General features: G+C 30.7%; 1 protein-coding gene and 1 pseudogene across 1 annotated transcript in view; one reads left to right on the top strand and one right to left on the bottom strand.

Annotated features, from left to right (window-relative positions):
* The window catches only part of LOC132944403 (zwei Ig domain protein zig-8-like), a 585,143-nt gene that overhangs the window by 75,444 nt on the left and 489,770 nt on the right, over window positions 1–19,929 (top strand). The window lies entirely within an intron of this gene.
* Window positions 9,313–14,011, bottom strand: LOC132945032 (uncharacterized; annotated as a pseudogene).

The following is a 19,929-nucleotide window of genomic DNA, read 5'->3' on the forward strand; positions in this document are numbered from 1 at the left end:
TTCCCCCCTAATATGTCACCTAAAACTGTTTTTATATCCACGACAAATTGTTTAGTAAAATGAAAAAATAACAATAATTAACTACCCGCAGTTACGATTGTAATCCAGGACAATAAGTACATACCAATAGGTAATTTCATAAAACTGCGATTGTTTTAAAATTTACCATGTTTGGCAATTTGTAATTTATATATTTGTTTGAAGATTATGTCCCATATCCACGCTTAAACAATATTATACTTGCCTTATATTAAAATACAAATCATAATTATTATTCCCCCCCCCCCCCCCCCAATAGTTCACCTATAACTGTTTTCATACCTACGAAAAATTGTTTAGTAAAATGAAAAAATAACAATAATTAACTACCCGCAGTCTTCCAGAAGAATAAGTACATAGGTACCAATAGGTAATTCTATAAAATCGCGATGATTATTTATATTAAGTAAATGTGTTTATTAAATATTTTTCATAATCCGAAATAATAATGTGAACAATTATTATATTTTTTATATATATTTTCAAACAACAGCTGGTGCTTACCACTGAAAAAAAAATCATGATTATTTTCCCCTTAATATGTCCTTTTAACTGTTTTCATACCTACGGCTAATTGTTTAGTAAAATGAAAAAATAACTATAATTAACTACCCGCAGTTACGATTGTAATCCAGGACAATAAGTACATACCAAAAGGTAATTTCATAAAACTGCGATTGTTTTAAAATTTACCATATTTGGAAATTTGTAATTTATATATTTGTTTGAAGATTATGTCCCATATCCACGCTTAAACAATATTATACTTGCCTTATATTAAAATAAAAATCATAATTATTCACCCATTACCCCCCCATCCCCCCAATATGTCACCTATAAATGTTTTCATACCTACGAAAAATTGTTTAGTAAAATGAGAAAATAACAATAATTAACTACCCGCAGTCTTCCAGAACAATAAGTACATAGGTACCAATAGGTAATTCTATAAAATCGCGATGATTATTTATATTAAGTAAATGTGTTTATTAAATATTTTTCATAATCCGAAATAATAGTGTAAGCAATTATTATATTTTTTATATATATTTTCAAACAACAGCTGGTGCTTACCACTGCAAGAAAATACTTTTGTTTTAAACATAACCATATTTGGTAATTTGTAATTTATATATTTGTTTCAAGATTGTGTCCCATATCCACGCTTGAATATTATTATACTTGCTTTATTAATGTGTTACTAACTGAATTGTAAAATTTTGTTGCAAACAAATATTACAGAACTTAAATCGGAAAAAAAAATCATAATTATTTTCCCCTTAACATGTCCCTTTAACTGTTTTCATACCTACGACTAATAATTGTTTAGTAAAATGAGAAAATAACAATAATTAACTATACCCTCAGTTATCCAGAACAATAATAGGTACCAATAGGTAATTCGATAAAATGGCGATAATTGTTTATATATTTAAACAAATGTGTACCTGCTTGATGTTTATTATATATTTCTTATAATTCCAAATAATAGTGTGAACAATTATTATATATTTTATATGTATTTTCAAACAGTAGCTGGATTCCTACCACTGAAAAAATTACTTTTGTTTTAAACATAACCATACTTGGTAATTTTTAATTTTTATGTTCGTTTGAAGATTATGTCCCGTATTGTCCACGCTTGAATATTATACTGGCCTGATCGATGTGTTATCAACTGAATCGTACAATTATTTAGCAAACGAATATTAAAGAACTTAAATGGGAAAAAAAAATCATAATTATTTTCCTTTCAATATGTCACCTATAACTGTTTTTCCTACCTACCTACCAACAGTGTTCGGATTAGATAGGTATTTTTTTTTATCTATATAAAGATAAATATAATGCAACTCAAATGTATCTAGATATACATGTATAAAAGATAACTTAACTAATATTTATCTAGATAAAGATAAAGACGAATACTTTTTTATCTAGATAAAAAAAAAGATACAATTATTTTTTAAACGGTTTATCAATTTAGGTGTATTTCAGTTGGGCACTAGGAACGTAATAATAATGATGATGTAAATAAAAATAATTACATTACTTATAAACCATAAACTTCGTTTGAGAATCTGTATAAATATTTAAAAATGCGTTTGTACAATTTCACGATTTTTATCAATGAAAAATTTATCTAGATGAATTTATTTAGATTAGTAAAAAATGTATCGAAGATGAACATTTAGATAACTTGGAACTATTTATCTAGATACGATAAAAGACGGACAAATAATTATCTAGACAAGTCCGAACACTGCCTACCAATAGGTAATTCGATAAAATCGCGATAATTGTTTATGTTGAATAAAAATGTGTGCCTGCTCGATGTTTATCATGTATTTCTTATAATTCCGGTTAATGATTCGTAAACAATAATTATATTTTTTATACCTATGTATTTGCAAACAGTATATAGCTGCAGTGCCTACCACTGAAAAAAATACTTTTGTTTCAAACATTACCATATAGTTTGTATTAAAAGCGTATTCGTTTTAAGTTTCCGTTAATATGATTTCATTATATTTTTGTTTGTTTCCGTTGTCACAATGTATAATGTCTGCAATTCATGATTCATATTTTAATTATTCAGCAGTACAAACTAAAAACACATTTTTTTTTTTACCGTACGATATTTCGGACAAAATTAACAACAAAATTTATTCATATCGTTGCTGATGAATATACTCCGTGAATCAGAAAATGAATTTATGTAGTTCGCGAAAAATCGATAGCGAACGAAAATAATTCCAGCAACGCACGTAATATTTCCCTTTAAAAAAATTTTAATCCGATTAGACCTAAATGCAATTATTATGAAGCATTATAATAATATGTACCAGCGTATCGAAAAATGGTGTACGACAATGGTTAAAATATTATTATAATATAGATAGGTAGGTATTCTTATTTTGAAGTTATAGAATTTTATTCAAAATCGGTTGTGGGTGTAATTTTTTTTTCTTAAATTTATCATTGCAATAATAATTGATTCGCAATATTATTAAAGCTAGAAGTTTGAAACTTTTAAATTATTAAAAAAATAACGTTATAATATAATATTTAATATGATCGAGTAAATACTGTCTTCAAAATATAATATAGTTACTTGTAATACATAAATATTAATATTATGTTGCAATATGTTTGATTTTCTCTATAATCAATCAAAACTTTTGTGTTACTAGAACAGTTGTAATTACAATCGGTTTTAATATTTACTTCCGTCTTTCGGACGTCATAGTACTTAGACTGTAGCGGACGTTTAGAACAAAATCGAAATATTTTATATCAGTAAATATAATTTATCATACAGCGGTAGTCGGTGTAGGGCACGAAAAGTTGAAAGAAACAATTTCGTAGACAATCTGAAATAATGTGATATCGCTACACCGCATCATCAGACTTATGGTGCTTTGGATTCACTAATGGATTATCTAACTACATAGATTTATTTCCAATCAAAACACGTTTATAATTAGTTTCGTGGTATATAACATCATACCACGGTACTCGACACAGAGATATTGAGTTTCTTTTCACCAAAACCCAATGATAATGATTATAATTATATTTACACAATAATATTCTATATTATATTGTGCTAATGTTATAAATGCATTGTAGGGGGGCCATTGTAAGCGGACAGTGTAGTTGTGCTCTTTAAAATCATCTTGAAAAGATGACATATGATCGAATAAAAAATTTATAACACATCAAAGATAAGATAGCCTCGTTTTTTTCAACTCAAGATCGAAACAGATGGTAATTTTATAGAATTTTTTAGGTTTTTAAACACTATTTGTCGATTAAATTGTCGTGTATATTTATAATCTTGCAGTTACCGCAATTTATTATATTTAACATACAATATAGACTAAGTTATTAAATTTCAATAAAAAAAACGAATGTTTAACGGATATAAATAAGTATAATACGGAACATTTTTAAATATTATCCTGGCACTCAATTTTATTCTTTTGTGCGTTAACGATTATTTATTGCAATGAAAACAATATAATAACCAATAATGCGGATAAATTAAATTGAAACAAGACAAACGATTTAATTTGTTCGGTTTTAAACATGCGTCAAAAATTCAAAATTACGAGCAGTCACGGCGACCTCTTCTGTACATTTCAAACGTGAAATATTGTACCTTTAGAAAAACGAAAGAAATCAAGCGAAATGTATATTCATCTGCAATCTACAGATAGGATGGATGGACGCATTGCATTTATTTTTGTCCGGACGATAAGTAAAAAAAGATAAATATTTTCATCCGGACAACGCATCAAACTGTAGGCGGCCGCCTGTGTGCGGTGATTTTACGTTTTCTCTCTTTTCGTTTCGTTTTCCGCCGACAAAAAAACCCACGATGATAAAATTAAAACTAAATGATGTATTGAACCGCTCTCCCCATCGTCGGAATTTTTTCCTCACACGCACCCTTTAATTTCACGTGCCAACTGCAGTTTCAACTCCCCGCGGAGGTCCCGGACATGTCATTGGAGGCAAAATGTGAAAACCGGCAATAAGGCGTTTTCCGTGTCGTCGTCGTCGTCGCCTTCGCCACAGCCGCCACAGCGGTAGTAAATACTAATAATACGCGAGTATAAAAAATAAAATAATAATAATAATAATAAAAAGCTAGTCGACTGAAAACGCAATGTAACGTTATTATACCTCATACCAGGTCGTATAGGTTTACAGCGTGCCCGTGTAGGTATACGCATCCACCAAAGGGCCGATCCTTTTTATTTATTTTATAATATCATGAAGTGTGAGCGCGCTCGCGAAATTTGAATTTTAATGCCGATAATAACAATGATAATATTGTAATGGTCTGAGGTTTTCACGTTCCTACCTGTTATTTTCCTCGAGACACCGTATAGAGGTAGCTGATATAATATTTTCCCCACAGGCTCAAATCCCCCAAAAATATTAGGGGGGCTTAAGCGCCCAGTGTTCTTCAGAGGAAGCAAAGCCGTGTGCGCCCTTCACACTTCTCATAATATATATTGATTCTCCTCCTAATATCCGTTACGTTTTCCATCTCTATTAATAAATTAAATATAATTAAATCAATATACTGTATGACGCTATGAAACAGTAGGAAAATGCATTATTTTTAGTTTGTATTATAACACATAACTGTCTCAACACAACTATTAGATAGGTACAAATGAACTAAATATTTTTGGGATCTTTTTTTTGTATCTTATTAATTTTTCATTCTTTATTGGGGGTTTTTTTTTTGATATTTTTTACAAATTCCGTTTATCAAAAACTTTTTACTCACATTTTATGAATATTATTTTTCGTCTTACGTACGGTCTTCCAAATGGTTAAAAATAATTAAAAATGTGTTTTTTTTTCTTCTTAATATTGCGGTATGATAAAACTTCAACCGTTTTATGTCATGAATTTCGAATTCGTGTTTCACAGGATACTATGCGTTTAAATTCAGGGCGCCGTATAGGAACAACGACACGAATAAACGTTGAGTTATACCTACCTGTTGTCGATGTTAAAATATTAAAAATATAACCTATTATACCGTTATCCGCGCACACCATAAAAATATCACTCACATCCGCCATACATCGACATCGGCGTTGGTATATTATTATTATAGGTATACAGGGTGATTTATAAAGCGTAAAAGTATGAATGTTTTTGAAAATATTTTTTTACATCGTTTCAAGTTGTTAAAAAAAACAATATTTTTAAATATTTTTTATCAATATAATTTTTTTAATTTTTTCCTTTTTTGAATGACAGCATAGAGTTTTAAATTCATATTCCAAAGCAGAATATTTTTCTAAGTATTTTGATTCATAAAAATCTAATTTAGGGCGAGTAGTCTATGAGGTATAAGCATTCAAAGTTTAGATGGGTGGAGTGGAGTGGTATTGGGTTACCCCGCAAATGTGTGTCCACTACTCCGCTGGTCTAAACCTTAAACACTTATAACTCATAAACTACTCGTCCTAAATTCGATATTTATGTATTAAAATACTTAGAAAAATATTCTGCTTTGGAAAATGAAATTAAAACTCTATGCTGTCATTCAAAAAAGTAAAAAACTTAAAAATTTATAAGGGTAAAAAATATTTAAAAATATATTTTTTTAATAAAAATGTTGTTTTTTCGACAACTTGAAACTATAGAAAAAAATATTTTCAAAAACATTAATACTTTTTGAGATAGTGAGTGTCTTACGCTTAATAAATCACCCTGTATAGGTAGGTACCTACATAGTATAATATTATAATAATGTCATAATAACGCGACCATTATTATAATCGTGCGACATTATAATACACCGACACGATGACGACTCGGCCGCAGTTAATCCGGAACGGACACCTAATTGGGTCGTAAATTGTCACGACGGATATGCAAACTAATAGACCGCGATTATTGTTATTGATGAAATATAATTAATACGGTTTATTATATATTTGTCAAAACGTTTGTCAATCCGAAACGGACGGCTAAAACGGATTTACAATAATAATAATAATGTGACTACGATATTAATATTATTGTAATATGAAAAGGTTTTTATCGTCAATTCGTTTAAAAGTGCAGTCTCGAAAAACCCGAAATCACTGCGGTACTGCACAGTTCAATATTATAGTTTTTTTTTTAAAATTCGACTATTATATAATATTATGATATCGATGGGTTTTTTTTAAAAAGGGCGTATACCACGAAAAACGAAAAATGAGATATTCGTATCAATATTTTCAGAAAAAATGGGGGCATTATCTGTATGAAAAGGGTGATTAAAAATATTGATGTTCATTTTCTATACAGGGCATCTAAGACGCCCAAACGAAATAAAAAATATTTATACTGTACATGTAATAAGGGAGTTTACCACGCAATCATTAGTGGTTGTGATATAGAAGGGAGTTCAAAAATCAGAACTGTTAAAGGGCGCATACCGCGACTACAACTACCACTTTGAATGATATAATTCAAATTTTTTTTAAGCATTTTGATGATAAGCTTTATCAAATTATCAACACGCCTACTATAATATGAAGGTATATCCTAGATCAACCGATTTCAACGTTATCGCTTTTAAAAATACTATTTTGTTCCTCCAGAACAATTTGAATTATGTGGTATGCGCCATCAAAACACCATCGATATAATTATTATCACAACGTTTGGACTTCTGAATTTAAGCACGTCATCTGCGCGAGTAGATTACACGATAGATACCATAGATATAATATTATAACCTATGGATGACAAGATCCTAATATTGTTATTATTATTTCAAGACGATCGAGAAATCGGTCGGAGAGTAAAATATCATTATATTTCGTCGACGAGTTCCGAACCTAACCAACTCGAACCTTATAGGCGTATATTGTACTAATAAACATAAATGTCGGTAGTACTCGGTAGGTACCCGCAGGATGTGTGATGGATTTCCAGATGTCTGCAGTGACCTACACCCCCCCTCACGACAAGGTCCGACGACCACTGCAGTCGCGTGAAAACGGTGCGCGCGCATCGAGGGGCCGATATAACGGGCGATGGCGTTTTCATCGTTTCCGGAAGATAAAACAATTAAACCGATAAAAATTGAATTAGTTGGCACGCGGCCGTGATAGTTCGCGTATCTCTGGTGCATGCACCGTGCACCACGACGACGTCGTGGTGGTTGGTGGTCGGCGGACGAAGCTAGTGGAAAATTCGGAGGGGAGGTCTCGCTCCCCCCCCCAAGATACATGGTGTACGTGGTATATTATTATACATCAAACACTCGTAAATTATAAGCCAGCAGCAGCCTCCGTTCGCGTCAAATCCGGAAGTAGTGTCCCGCAGTATACGCTCTGTGGCAGTGAAGCGTTTCCCAGTAAAAACACACAATAAGATCATCAGCTCGCGATAGACATCCGTGATAAGGAACGTGGTGATTTTTTTTTCGGGGTGGGGGAGGGTTCTATCGAAAAATCTATACCTACCGATTTTGTCGTACAAGTCCGATCCCCGAAATCCCGCGGCGTCACGGCCGAAAGGTGGCTCATATTTTTAGATTCCGAGCGGAGCGATGATAATGTATTGATTTTACGATGAAGTGTGTTTTTTCATTTATTAATTTTTTTCATTTTTGTGTCTGTCACCACCGTTTGGGGCAGTAAAACTGCTTCGATTTTCCTCAACAGTATCATGGGGAGGTCAAAATTTTAAAAATTCTCAATAGTTTTCAAAAGCGCGGGAAAAACAACATACGAATCAAGGAAAAACGGGAATTTTTAAGCATAATCGGTTTTCGACAAAATTTGGTTTTTGGTGCAACTCTAAGAAAAATGAATGTATATCTAAGTCATCATAATATGTTTATTACATCAATTCTTATACTTGATAACATTTTCAACATATTTTGACTCGTTTTGAGTTGTTTACGGACAATTTCAAATTTCAATTTTTCTAGTTTTTTTTGTCTATGAATACCAATAAGGTTTAATCTGATGGGGCAAAAAGTTTGAAAATTTAATAAAATGCCTCTGATATATTGTTTCAATAGCAGTTGAAAAATATTAAAAATACATAGGCACAATTTTTTTTTATGAGCATTTAAAGTTCGAATTTTTACAACATTTAATAATTATTTTGTAATTAAAAATTTATAAAATATTCAACTTTTATATCTAAATATCTAATGATTGAAAATTTAAAACGAGATTCCACGTAAGTAGGTTATATATAAATTACTTTATTCACAATAATATCATCCAATATACTTACTAATATCATAGGCCGACTGACCGTTTACGCTCAGAATCGTTTTTGACAATGATATTATATTACTATTACGAATAGTATACACCTCAAAACAATAAATAGTAATGATTTTTAAATTATAAAGTTTAATGATTGTACATTAAAAACATGTTTATAATATAATAATAATAAAAACTAGAAAAACTAATTTTATGACAGTAAAATTATATTTAAAATCGTATAAAGTAATAATTTTATTTCATTTGTTTAGTATATTTTGTTTATACATGCATGAATACTAAATTTTCGTAAGTTCCACTTTCTGAAGCAATCGAGTTTCAAGAAAACGTATGCAATCCATGACGTTATCATTTCGTTATCAATACTGCGAATTTGACGTATTCATAGCTGCCTATAATACAAAACTATAAAAAATAAATATTTATTAAATTTCGAACACTAATTATGCGTACTGCGTGATATAATTGTTTTGTTTTGCGAGGATTATACTTTCGATATTGTTCACGTGTATGGCTATGATAGCTTATTGGCATACCGATTCGAGTAAATTACTTCAAAACAAACATCTTATACGTCGTCTGAAATATCGTTACTGTTATCATTAATTGTCTGTTTTTCAAAATAATATCCAGGAAATAATTACAAGTCTTTCTTTCCAAACTTTTCGAGTACATAATACAATACTAACGCGCCCAATAAATTGCAATGGATCTTCGTACTGTGAATGCTTCCCATGCAATTTGGAATGCTTTTTTTTGTATATATTCGCACTTCCCGACCGTTTATGTGTCTATAAAAGTGAGATTGTCGTCAATTGTGTACAATTTATCAATCGTTGTAGAAAACTCACTAGGACACTCAGTTTATCAGTGAATATAGACGTGGTTATGACTATTGGGTGCCAAAATACAGCGTAGACAAGTAGTATAACATTTGTCATAATATACAGCTATAAAAATATAAATTTTCAACACCAAAGTTGAGTGTTTAACATCAACACTACAATTATGTAAGTACGCACTTGACGTTATGGAATATTATCATAGTTTTAAGACGTTCTGTATTTTACATTTTTATTATGTTATTTTATAAAAAAAAAAATTAGGTACTATTAGAATTTAATAAACATAATATTTGAAAGAATTAAACTAGTATTGAACGAGTATACGATAAATTCAAACAATCAATATTAATTTGTTTACCTCTGCAAAAAATTGAATTATTCTATTTTTTGGTTTCGTATTGTTTGGCCATATATCACATTCGACTATAGATATAGCAGCTGCAGTCAAGAAAAGTACCGACGATTGGAAAAATGCACTATCAAACGGATAGATCTTCGAGCCAGTTTTGATCGGTAGACAAGTTTGTATTTGTGATGAAAATAGAATGTATGCGTAAATAGTTAGGGCCATTAAACACATTTTTTGTGTAATTTTAAGCAATCCTTCGTTTATGATAATCGTCATTTTCAAGATAAGCGACAATATAAAATTTAGTAAATAAAAAGTATAATATTAATTATTATTACTGTAGATTATGTATAAACCAAATAAAAAATGCTATTAGTAGAAATAAAATTAATATAATATGTAACACTAACTAAACAAAATATATATTACCATGGTAATATTCAAATATAAGTAAATTGTTTGAGTGTATAGGCTTACATCATAAGAATTCAATTTATATTTAAATATAATTATATTTATTACAAAAAGTATCAACTTAAACGTATGTAAGTATAATAATATAGTTAAAGAAGTTTAAGCCAAATATTTTATTTCAACGTTAAAATAATATGGTCTATTTAGTATTTATCAATTTGTATTGATTAATTTCGTTCCGAACCTGATCAGTTTTTGTTTGAAAAGTACGGTGCCAATACTATGCACTTGAACCAGTGACTAAAGTGATTACCTCATAGTCAATTTATAACTATAGGTGGAAATAAGTAAATAAATAAATACTTTGAGTATTATCATAATATTATTTCATACATTATTGTTGGATTGTGGGGTGGGGGAAGGGGCAAAGATACGCAAGCTTTTTGACGAAGAAAACAAAATTTATAAACATAAATCGAAAATATATAATTCAAACGACTGTATAAAAATTGAAAATAGTAAAAATATTTTGAAAATTTTGTTCCAAAGTTCCTAACCAGATTTTGTTTAAAAAGTACTATTATGCTACTAATATAATACTATGTACTTGAACCAGTGACTATTATAGTGATTGACTCATAGTCAGTTTATAACTATAGGTAGACGAACAAGTAAAAAAATAAATACTTTGAGTATATAACATATTCATATACAAAAATTCTATATAAAAAACCAGAGATGCCACAAAATTCTCTATACTAAGTGTACCTACTGTAATGGGTGCGTTAACCGTTAAGTTTGAATTCAATGATAAGCCATTGTATGATAATGACGAAAAACAATTCCGAGCGGAGACGATATGACATATTATATTTTTATAAATATTTTATTAGATGCTTTATATTTATAATGATATTATTAATTTGTTTTTCTATTTGTAAGTAGTAATATAGCTTAAAATGATAGTATGTTGGAATTATTTTTACCAAAAACGTCGCATGGTATTATACTATTATTAATTTAAAAATAATATTATATCATGTATTATTGTTAGATTGTGGTGGAGGGGGGGGGGGGAATTCAAAGATTCACAAGCTTTTTGAGAAAGAAAAAAAAATTGTATAAACATAAATCAAAAGTATATAATTCAAACAACTATAAGAAAATTAAAAATAGTAAAAATATTTTGAAAATTTCGTTCCAAAATTCCTAACCAGATTTTGCTTAAAAAGTACTATTATGGTACTAATATAATACTATGCACTTGAACCAGTGAATATAGTGATTAACTTATAGTCAATTTACAATCTATGTAGACGAACAAGTAAAAAAATAAATACTTGGAGTATAAAAAATTAAAAAATTAAAATAATAAAAATATTTTGAAAATTACGTATATCATGTATATAATATGCAGGGTGCTAACATAAATATTTAAGGGGCCTGAGTGCTTCACCAACACGTCTTTTTTTTTGCCATAAACTACTGTTTCTAATAATTCCGACGACACGTGTCGACAACCATCACGACTTTCATTCTGAAAAAGTATTCGGATTATTCGTTTCGAGCCACATTTTTTCGAGTACAATTACTAACAATAATTATTACAATAACTAATTCAGTACACAGTTCTCTGTCACAGACGGGTTTACAATATAAATGTACAGTTTGTGTTGGACTACCGCTGTTTTGTTCAATGAATATAATATTGAAAAAATTCTGGGTATTTCTGGGTAAATTTCTACTGTACCCGCGATACAGTAAAATACGCAGAAAAAAGTTTTAGGGGGTGTTTTTGAAATTAAGTTATTGAAAAGTACAAATTTTTTTAATAAACATACGAAATTTTTTTATGAAAATTAGCTATACCTACTTATAATACTTTTTAGATTCTGAGCGGAGCGGTAGTGGTTTTACAATGATGTTTATTTTTATATTTTTTTTTTTTTTTTATATTCTGTATACAAAATTTCTACTAAAAGGAGTGCTTCGATTTCAACATATAGTACCTTATCTTTTAGAAAATTGGATCAAGATGATGCTTTAGAGAGGACATTTTTCGATTTTATGAATAGTTATTTAATGCCATAGGAAAAACCACCGAACAATTACGAAAGACCTCTAAAAATGGGTTTTTAATTTCTAACGCTTTGTTTATCATCATAGGAACGAATATAAAATAATAATAACGGTTACTTGACTGCTACCAGCCGCGGAATGCAACTGGGAGTAAGTAACGGCCACAGCTACTAGCTCCCGGATGGGTGACCACCCGGGTTCATTGTACTTAAAACCTTGCCACACATAATACACATGTTTGCTACCTACCGTAACAACCGCGAAAACAATCGTAAAAAAAATAACCTACCGTACCAACCTAACCCCCAAAACAGCTAATGGCCTTAGTCGGGGCGGGCTTAAGTCCAATAAGAAAAAAAAAATAAAAAAAAAATAATAATATAATTATAATATTAATTCAATATACATGATATAATAAATAATAACAGTATAAAACATCCAGACTAACAAACCGTCTCCCCTGAAAATCATTTTTCTTATACAATGATATTATATCATTGAATTCAAGTTTGATGCAATCCATTATTCAATGATCCACTTGTAACCTACTGTACAGCATAGCGACATCCACTTGCCTGCTTTTTTTTTCAAATATAAACATTGATATAACAAAAAAATGACAATACTATTTTTAATCTAATTTTCGTGAAGTTTTAGTCATTATGTTATGAAGATCTTCACAATTATCTTCTATGTCTCCATGTAAATGTAATAATGCTGTTATAATAATATTACCCTTATCCACAGTAATTGTTATTCCGTCATGTATAGCTTAGCCGCTCAGGTATTTCCCGTGTCTGTGTACATTTTGGGATTCTTTTGTACCCACGTCAATCCACAATAGGTATACTTGTATTTCATTTATAAATCCTGTTTTAGTATTTTTATTTTTATTTTTGTTCAAATTATATTATTAATTTAATAATTTCTTAGTATTACATTTTTATTTTGATTTGGCCGGTTTTTCACAAACACAGTGTAATATTATACCTTTCTATTAAAGTGTAATATGACAATTTATTAACATTAAAATAGAAAAAGTAAATAACCATCGAAAATCAAATTTTTCGGGGCTTGTTTGAACACCCAAAACACCCACCTGTGTGCGTGCCTGCTGCGATATAATAATATTATGACACGACGTGCTTCGATCGTCTCTTCGTCTCTGCCCGAAATCGCGAATAATAATGTTTTGCTGGGGCAGGACTCCAAGCATTCGTTTGCGGCTACAAATTAGCCCTTACGTGAAAGTTGGCCCACCTGAGCACTGTATTTTTTTTTTGAATCCGTGCCATTATTTTGTAAACTATTTGCAAGTACTCGCAACTCCAAACTTTCGTCGTGAAACGAAAAAATTAAAAGTCGGACCGACTTCAGGTAACCCCCACCCACTTAGACTCAAAACTTCGAAATCGATATCAGACGAAAACTGATAATATTAGCCGATTGGTGCTGATTTTAAGGTTCTAGGTCAAAGCGGGTGGGCTGACTTCCAAGTCCAATAGCGCTTATAGCGGCCACCTAAAAACAGACTTGCAAATTCTTGTCGGTCATTAGCTTTCGTCTGATGCCGATTCTGGAGTTCTGGGGGTCTAAACGGGTGGGCTGCGTGAACTTTTAATGTTTTTTTTTGTTTTTACGGTGAAAGTTTGGACTTGAAAATCCTGAAAGTAGACTCGCAAATACTCGCAAATATAACTCACAGGATGAATATATGGCGTGTAAATTATATGAAAAATTGCGTCACTTGAGCGGGCGAACTTCTGCACGAACGTCGAATCAAAAGGGTTTCGAAATCGGACGCACCCGCTGCAGGGTGGGGTGGTCCGTGTTTGGCCATTTATTAGTTTAGCAAAAAATCAAAATCGACAAATCACCGTGGGCCACCCTATTTATATTACGGAATAAAATACACCGACCGGGGGCCGGAACACGTAATAAATGCAAATGACCACAGCGCTCGCGTTTATAAATATTTATGTGTACAGGTTGATCCATTTAGAGTACCAAACAATATTATTGTACCGGGCGATTGGGATATTACGGTATTTGTTGTTTCGTACAAATATGCAAAAAGAGGAAATATTAAATAATATATATTATTTACATGAATGGAAATCATTAAAACCAACATATTATCATATCAAAATATTATATTATTATGTTTTACTTTAACGATTTAACTATTGAGCTTTTTAACTAATACTGCCCTGTCACGTATAATATTCTATAGGTTCGTTCTAGGCATAATGTAATCGTTCAATTCTTGTGATTACGGATAAAAAATGATTTCATGCTATTATCTGGATTGATATGATACCTATTTTAGGGTTTGGTTGAAAATCGTATATTGTCGTGGTGTCGCACTACGCGGTGACACTATATAAATTATGAATATACAAAATACGCATTAAAATTATATCGAAATAGTATTATGTTTTTGTTGCGAAAAAATGTCATTTTTTTTTTTTACAGTAGTGTTATTATTTATCATTTTCAAATCGATAACCCATTAATTTTATTTCGGTTTTTCCGGCGCAGTATATTTCTCTGAACAGTTTTCCGTACACAACACGGGCATTGAGTCTTTTGGCCATTACAGTTGCTTTGCTTAAAATATATAAACATTTGAAGTTTAGATTCTATAGCGATTCACTGCGATACAACAAGGGTACTCACTGGCCTTCGCTAAATATTGAATGAATAATTTATTGTGCGTCAGAAACTAAATTTGATAATTTCACGTGTAGTATTCGAATAAATAATTTGCTCTGGAATCGTATGTGTAACTTGAAAAAATAAATAAAAAATATTGGTCGACTTACCACGACGAGAGTGTTACTATACAAAAGCAAAAACGGTCTTAGGGAAAAACCGGTGAAAAATACGTTCGATAAACTTTAGTGTTTTTGGATAAGTGCTTTTAATTATAATATAAAAATGGTTTACTCGAGACCGTAATCCGGCAGAAAATGGGCGTAGCACGTTAAATGGATCATCCTGTACAACAGCCCTGGCACCATCACGCGGGGCGAACAAAAAAGGAAATATACGAAAAAGGTTATCCTGAACTACATAATAATAATATTATACCAGTTCCCTGGTAAGGGGTCAGCAGCAGCAGCGGCGGCGAGTGCGATAACGTCATACTCGACCGTGTGCGTGCCGGGCGGAAAAATGGACGTGTGGAATATTATATTATTTTTATTATAGTGCAAAATAATTTATTATTATCGTCGGAATATTCTGGAGCAGTCGCGACGACGGTCGTGGGTTCATGTCATCCTTAATATTAAGGACATATTATTTGGATTCCCTGCGACCATCGGACTGCATGTTTCGTACGACCCTCGAACAGGTGTGCGAAGGACACGACTTTGTCTCTAATTCGCTATTAAGTGGGCGATTAAATGGAAATAATTAACTCGAGTTAAGTCGAGTGAAGAGAACAGTTAACAGTTAACGGTTGACAAATCATAAATTTCACTCGACAAGTTTTAAAGTTATAAAATGTAAATGAAAATAATAACTTGACCCAATTTGAAACAAGTTAATCTAATTTTTTTTTATCAGTGTGCGCATCGAATTAAGAGTGACTGCGTTCTTTCTAATTTCCTAAATTATAACAAACAGCTTTATTAAACTTTTATCGTAATGACCAATGTACCCACGTACCCAATTTACTTTGAATCTCAATCAAACATTTAAAGAATATTCATTTTTGATATATAAAGTAGCAATTTCAGGTAATATCATGCCTATCTACTAAAACATATATAATATAATATGTAAAAAAATCTTTTATCAAGAAATATGACGAAAACGTTTGTATTAAATTATATAGCGTTGGATTGTTTGAATTTCAACACAAATGTTTACATAAAAACGAAACATTTCAAAACATTTTTTGACTCGATTGATGATTTTTAAATCAACCGAGTAAAGCTAAGTATCATTTCAACGTCGATTTCAACTATATAAATTAACCCAGTAAAGTTCTTAGGTCGATTAGAAAATTAACCGACTATAGTTAGGTCGAAATGTTTAAGAAAAATTAACTCGAATTACATTCGCCTGTACGTAACACCGCCGTCGGGTCACGCCGAAATAATAATAATTTTTGTCGTAGTACGCGATGGCAGCGCTTTTCGGGAGATATATTATTATAATATTATTGAAACCAATACACAGTCGTTGTGGGTGTACCTATTGTAGACATTGAAACATAACGTTGTAATAATAATACCGTTATACTTTATAGAGTCATTTTTGATAATATATGGCCAAGACGCATTTACATATTATTATTATTATTATTATTATTATACGAACGATACGCATAACCGAAAAGCTGATTTATAGTCATTTGTAATGGTATAAAATACCGAGGTCATACGTATTGTATAATTTATACGATATGATTATATGCTAATGCTCTACCGTAATTACTTGTGAACTCTTTTTATCACTATCATAGTTAATTGGAGATACACGAAAATCGTATACGATAAAATAATATTATTATATTATTATTATAATATTATAATCTAAACCGTAAGAAATATAATTGTAATTATTATTATTACTATTATCATTGTTATTGTTATTCCTCCTCGAGTCGTGAGGCAATACTATCTCTATAACATAATATTATTATTATCAAGATAATTTATCTAAATTTCTTTGATACGTTTTGGAAAAAAAAAAATATTTTTTTAAAACGTATTGCGGTAATTAGAAAACGAAAACTTTTTCCACTAATTATGCTGTTTGGTATACCTCTACGTAATATCGTTATACTACGTAAAACCTTGAGTTGTAGCAACGAAACAATATTATCATAAGCAATTTCGCATAATATCTTAGAAATCTGCAATTACTTCTTGCGTTCGTTATAAAATACTACGCTTACATTTTCGTGTTTCTTTGATACAATTGGTATGCAAAATAAGATGAATAATAGATGAAACAACAGACACTGCATTATAATTAATGTAAATTATTTTTTAAATGAGAATTAAAATGACTACGTTGATTAACTTCGATATTATGTATTATAATTTCGACATAATGTCCGCATATCAATGGAAATTAAAGTAAAGCCTACGACGACGAGGTGTGATAATATTTATTTACCATATTATTATTATTATTATCATCAAATATTATTTATAGTATTTTCTTTCGATATTATTATTTGTTTTATTTTAATTTGATTTGATTTGCGTATATTTACGGGCGCCGTCCAATGTAAGACGCAAGCAATACCGAACGAAACTATGCAGACGTCGATAAACCTAATAATAAGCTAAATATAATTAATAAAACGAAAGGTCGGCGGGGTGCAGCTCATTTGTCGATCGTATCATTCGATCAACTGTACCATTCTTAACATGGTTTATTTCGGGAAGTGGAATGACAAAGGTATGTTGTGATGTGACGTGGAACGAGTATGAACTCTAGTGTTAATGCGAGAGACGAGAGCGATTATAATATGTTATTATAATATTTTTTCTATTTCACAGATCGATTAAATTTCAAAGTTTTTTTTTTACTCGATTTACCCGGGAACCTAGGTGAGGATTTGGTTGATTTTTTTTTTTTTTCACATCGATCATAGTTAAAATAGACTTGGCCAAACGGGCGAAACTGTCTTATTAAGGTGACGCGACGAGGTGGTAGAACGTGAAACCCGAACGGGTAAGAATGTTTTTCGACAGACTTTACTATAGTTTTACCTGCTATTGTAAGACATATACGATTTTCCGATAAAATAATGTATACAATTATCATAGATTTTGTAGATGTACATTTTTCGATTCGACAATAAAATATATTACACGACGAAAATAAAATACCGTTTTCGATTAAATTTAATGTTTAATACCACCGAGAACTCTGTAGTATTGTATATATATAATATATATATATATATATGTTTGTAAATACAATGTATACCATGTATGTATTATGCTTATATGCTATTATATACAAATACAATAGATATATACATTATGTATGTATGATATATACGTACCTATGTATTGTCAGAGTTATTCTATTCAACGAGACTAGTGAGTAGATTAACCGTAGCCATTCGAAATTTGTTCGCGAAACGTTATACAAATGGTTGTATTTTCTACTTGAATAGTTTTTTACTTTTTTTTTTTTTTTGCTCCCCTGCCTCCCCCCCCCCTCCCTCACGTTCGTTCTGTACACCTCAAACATCCTTAAAGCTCGACCAGGCGTGACAACCGATTGCAAGGTATTCCCAAAAGTTCTTCGAGAAATACGTTTCGTAGACGCGGATCTGGTGGTATTGATTTTTCTACGGTAGAATATTTTTCTATTAGACTAAAACGCACTCGAACGTATTATTGCAATACTGTCGGCGCGACGAACCATATATGGGTACAATGTGTGCGCACGGGCCATTACAATATTTTATAACTAATTAATTTTTTTCGTTCCGAATCATTGGGCTTTAAAAAACCCGATGCCTACGCCTTCGAAAAAACACGAGCAACGGATGTTTGTAGGTACCTCTATAATAATAGTAATGTAACATTAGTATACAGTCGTAATAACACTATTATTAAATAAGTGAAAAAAAAAAAAACGGAGTACAAACCTTTTTTCGTTGCTCGCAGTAATTGAGATAAGATATTATAATTTATTATAAACAAGACGTTCGAAAAAATTATAAGCGGCGAAAATTAAAGTCTCAATGAATTTACATATTTTTACTAATTTCAAGAACATTTTTTAGGAATATAGAACTGTAATTCAGATTTTAATCGAAATTAAATGAGATTGAATCGCCCGGTTCTTAGAAATGTTTTTTTTCTCTTAAATAATTACTTTTCTCTTTTTTCCACTCTTGAAATACAATTACGCGTATAGCTTGTAGAATATCCTTTGACTCGTAATTTACCACTAAAAATGATAAGGACATTAAAACAAAAAAAAAAAAAAACATTTACAATTATAAACAAATAGGTATGTTTGTTATTGATTACATTTTTTTTTTTAACATAAACCCAACCGGATAATATCGTTAACGTTTGTACAACCTGTTTGCGTTCAACCGCATTACCTACTGCAGGCAGTTATTAATCGTAAGAATAAGTTCACATCGGCTGATTAAATATTTAATAGAAAAAACGCATCGTCCGTTATGAATAAATCTAACGTTCCGAATGTTTGAAATGCATTTTGTATGTTCTTTATTCGTACACATTTATTATATTGATATAGACGACGCGATCACATATTAATATTTACGCACGATAATGTACATAATATTATGATATTGTATTTTGTGTACAACTATAAATTTTTGTATTCACTGCCGTTGTACGATCAATATTTTCTGATGAGAAAATTTTTTTAACATAAACCCAACCGGATAATATCGTTAACGTTT

This window comes from Metopolophium dirhodum, chromosome 5 (genome assembly GCF_019925205.1).
Source record: "Metopolophium dirhodum isolate CAU chromosome 5, ASM1992520v1, whole genome shotgun sequence".
NCBI lineage: Eukaryota > Metazoa > Arthropoda > Insecta > Hemiptera > Aphididae > Metopolophium > Metopolophium dirhodum.